Source organism: Pseudonaja textilis, chromosome 3 (assembly GCF_049901715.1).
Source record: "Pseudonaja textilis isolate UNSWEBS1 chromosome 3, rPseTex1.2, whole genome shotgun sequence".
NCBI classification, from domain to species: Eukaryota; Metazoa; Chordata; class Lepidosauria; order Squamata; family Elapidae; genus Pseudonaja; species Pseudonaja textilis.
Window position 1 is genome coordinate 109,002,332 of NC_141992.1, and position 4,696 is coordinate 109,007,027.

Consider the following 4,696-nt stretch of genomic DNA (forward strand, 5'->3'; position numbering starts at 1 on the left):
ATCCCTGGGCGGAGCCCAATAACTTCAGGAACTCCCTCCAAAAGTTCGAGGTAAATAGAACACCCCTGTCAGAGATTATGCATTCAGGAACCCCATGTAATCTATAGATATGCAATATAAACAGTTTAGCCAACGTTTTTGCAGATGGAATCTTCGAACAAGGTATGAAATGTACTTGCTTGGAAAACAAATCAGTTACCACCCAAATAACTGTGTTTCCTCCGCTTTCGGGTAATTCCACTATAAAGTCCATAGAAATTTCCTTCCACGGAGCCGTTGGTCTAGCCACATTTTGTAACAACCCTGCTGGCTTACCAGGAGGTGTCTTGGCTGATGCACAAATAGAACAGCTAGCCACATAGGTTTCAATGTCCTTCTTCAAAGTAGGCCACCAAAATTGTCGCTTAACTAGGTGTAAGGTTTTCACGAACCCAAAGTGAACAGCTACTTTAGAATCATGAGCCTGTTGTAAGATTTGGCTCCTCAGTTTCTCTGGCACATATAACTTGGCTCCCACCCAGGCCAATCCATTTCTAACTGTACAGTTATTTGAATGAGCCAGGAACCAATCATCAAGTCTTAGAGCATTCTTTAACTGCGCAGCTAAATCATTCGATAGATCCACTTCCTTTTTCTTCTTTTGGGCTCTAGTAACTACTGGAGCTGCCAACTGTTCAACTGGGACAATCGGCCGTATTACTTCCTGGTGAGCACTATTATATTGAGGTTATCTAGATAGAGCATCTGCCATGAAGTTCCTCCCCCCTGGAATGGACTTCAAAGAAAAATTAAACCGTTTAAAGTACTGAGCCCAGCGAACTTGTTTGGGGGACAGCTTCTGAGGCATTTTCAAGGCCTCCAAATTCTTATAGTCGGTCCACACCTCAAACGGGTGTTTTGCTCCTTCCAAGAAATGTCTCCAAGTGAGTAGGGCCCAACGAACTGCAAAAGCCTCTTTTTCCCGCACTGCCCACCTTCTTTCGGTTTCAGACAATTTACGGGACGTATAGGCACAGGGTTGTAAAATCCCCTTCTCATTGATTTGCAGCAATACCGCTCCAACCGCCACATCACTCACATCGGCCTGCATTACGAAAGGAGCGTCCATGTCCGGGTGCTTTAGCAGTGGTTCAGCAGCAAACAGTCATTTCAGCTTTTCCAATGCCGCTTGACATTCCATGGACCACTCCAGTGGCTTACTAGGTTTTGGTTGAGATCGTTCCTCCCCTTCCGGGCATTGGTCAGTATGTATACGTAATGACCCTCTTCTCCAATTGATGTGGGGTTCCATTTCTGGAGCCAGGGGAATCCCAGTATTAGTGGCTGTTCCATCCCAGGGACCACAATAAAACACAGTCTCGCTATGCTTCCCCATTGTCATTTTTATGGGTTCCGTTATGAAACGTGCAGGACCGCCCCCCGCCACTGATCCATCCAATTGGCAAAAAGCTATGGGCGTTTTTAAAGGTTTTAGTTTTAAGCCCATCTTCTGTACTACTTCCGGGCTGATCACACATCTTGTGCACCCAGAGTCTAGCAAGGCCGGCATTTCCCCCTTGGCCCCTGATACGGGTACCGTTAACTGCACTGGAATGGTCATAGGGCCCTTGTTTGGACTTACCAATGAGTCGTCTTCCGAATCAACGTCACTCTCTTCAGAGGAGGTCGGGGTTCCCAGCCCGTCTCCCTTCGGATGGGCAACCTCTACAACCTCCCTCCTCTTAAGCGCCATTTCGTGATCCTTCGCTCAGGGTTTTCTGGGGTTTTTTTTCCTCTTGGCAGCCCCTTTGGTTCCAACTTGGCCCAGCAGTCTGCAGCCCAGTGACCTTCCTTCCCACATCGGAAGGAGATAGTAGTCTTGAGTCTTGCTGCCATCCCTCCCTTTTGGGGTGTGAAGGCTTCTTGAGGATGTGCGGGGGAGGGCTTGCTCCAACCAGAACCTCCCCAACGTCTGTTTTGGGTTAAATCAATTTCCACCTCTGCTGCCAGCACGTACCACATCTGCGTGCTACCACATCTACCATTGGGGTCTCTTCTGGCAATGCAACTTTGGTATATATCTTCATTTAACCCATCTTTGAATGCTTCTATCAGAGCTACTTGGGACCAGCCTCGAATATGACATGCCAGGTCTCTAAATTCCTGGATGTAGTCGGCCACTGATCTCCGCCCCTGATTTATGGTCTTTATCTTAATCCTGGCCTTACGTTCCGCCAGTGGGTCCTCAAACCTTGCCCTCAGTGCAGTCATGAACAGGTTATAATTCAACAGCTGGGGAGCATTATCATTATGCAAAGTCACCATCCACTTTGCAGCTGTTCCCTCCAGAGCCCTGGTAGCACATCTAACCTTGGCTGCTTCTGAGGAAAAATCCCCTCCGTATTCCTCCATTTAGCTCCAAACTTGTGCTAGGAAAAATCCCAACTCTTTGGGATCCCCCCATATTTTATTTCCAATGGAGGCAACTTTGGAGTTCTACGTCTTCTGGCAATTACTCCTCCCCCTGAGGGCCCCGGGGTTGCTGCTTGCTGTTGTTCTAGCCCAGGTTGATTTATGGGGATGGCCGCTCGGTTTCTTCTGGCTGGGGCTGCCTCCCACTCCTCTCCCTCATACCTTTGTTCAGAGTGAGGCTCTCCAAGGGCTTCATCTATGAGGCGTCTGGCTTAACTTAGTAAAAAATCTTTCCTTTCCCTCTCTTGCCTTGGCTCCTCTTCCACGCCGACGGGTAATGGTGACTCCTGGGGGGGGGCTCCTCTGGATTCTTCCAACCTACTCCCAGTAACCATTTGGGTTTTACAGCTGGATTTTCCTCAAGGTTGAGCTCTGCTAACAAGTCAGCTTCTCTTACTTCCCCTAGTAGGAACGAGTCTTGTCCTCCAATGGCACCCAGTTCTTCTTGGTCACTGGCTGGATTTGACATGATGTTCAGACCCCCTCGGAAGAAATTGTGTTATATCTCCGGGTGGGCTGGTAGAGTGAGATTCAGAATAATGTCAGCTGGTGCTCCATTCAAAATCCAGGAAAGAAATACTTAGACTCTTGTAATTAGAGAAAAGATGTCTTTTACTGGAAGTCAGTGGTAGTAACAAGAAATTCTGAATCTGGGTAATTAGGCATGCAGATCACATATATCAAGGGAGTGAAATGTTCCCACCCCCAACAGTTCAAACGGTTCTTCCAATTAAAAGTTGTGAACTACATCATGCGGACATCTCCAGGTGGTGATGATTAGTGGGCCTTGGTTTACTCAGATAAAGGGTTGCAGTTGCGCAGAGAAGAGAAAGCTAAGCAGGAATGAGAAACCCTCCCCAGTTTATACAAGATTAGTTAGCAATATTTGCAGCTTACATCCCATACATTTCCCCCTTCCACCCCGTTTCTCATGGCAGCCAGAAAGAAGCAAAGGAAAAGAGGAAGATCTTGAAGGCTGACATTACTTCTGTATATCAAGCTGTTAAATGGCATTTAATAAGTTTGCAGTTGATCAACCATAAATGTTCTTAAAAGAGGCATCATCTTAAAAATCCATTCTGGGTTGATTAGAGGATGAAACTATTAACAAGAAAAAAAATAATTACTTTATAGCAATTGGAATAGAACCAGCTGCCCACTTCACTGGCACAGACCAAGGTGGCCATGCCAGGGCCATAAACCATGGGGTCCTTTGCCTTACAGTGGCATTGCAGGGCCACATAGATGAGAGTGGTCAGCAAGAAGAGGCTGGAAACAGAGCAGATGGCAATGATCAGATAGATGTTGATCGAGTCCACCAGGGGCATGAAGCTTTCCTCTGACCTGGGGAGGTTAACATCCATTTTGATGGCTATAATGCTTGTCACAAATGAAACACTCAGAATAACTGTGGCTGAAAGTTGAGGCTTCCCATGATCCTTTACAAGAACCAGCACACTCTGGATTTTGCTTCCTTCTGACTCATCCAGAGGATATTTGGTACTCACCTCACCACTATACTGCCCTACAGTCCATGGACCATGGCTTTCTTCAAGCAGTTCATAGCTTAGCCACGCATTGTATCCAGAATCTGCATCCAAGGCATGGATCTTGCCTACAATATGCCCAGGCATCATGGGGACCACTAGAAGAATCAGGTTCTCTTCTAATGACCTGACACAGCAGGTGCATTGTCATTCTCATCCATCACAAAGACTTGAACAGTCACATTGCCAGAGGAAACAGTTTATGTGTCCATTGTTGCTAGAATCCTTGTCTCAAACACTGAGTATAGCTACTACACTCCCTGATGGTGAGTTTTCAACAACAGGTATTGAAAGGGAGTTTTATTTATTTATTTAATTATTTATCGAGCGTGTATTACGTAACAAATGTAAGTATAAACATGATTATTAATACATGAAATGGATACGAATAAAAGGGAACATTAGGACAGGACAGTAGGCACATTGGTGCACTTATGCACGCCCTTACAGACCTCTTAGGAATGGGGGGAGGTCAACAGTAGACAGTCTAAGGTTAAAGTTTTTGAGGTTTGGAGAAGAAACCACAGAGTCAGGGAGTGTATTCCAGGCATTGATCACTCTGTTGCTGAAGTTGTATTTCCTGCAATTGAGTTTGGTGCGGTTTGAGTTTGTATCTGTTGTGTGCTCCTGTATTGTTGTGGTTGAAGCTGAAGTAGTCATTGATGGGCGGGACATTGATACTTCAGAAATATTATCAT

At 46.0% G+C, this 4,696-nt stretch overlaps 1 pseudogene; it reads right to left on the bottom strand.

Annotated features, from left to right (window-relative positions):
- Positions 1-3,378: 3,378 nt before the first annotated feature.
- On the bottom strand, positions 3,379-4,159 carry LOC113436465 (protocadherin alpha-10 pseudogene; annotated as a pseudogene).
- Between the last annotated feature and the right edge of the window lie 537 nt (positions 4,160-4,696).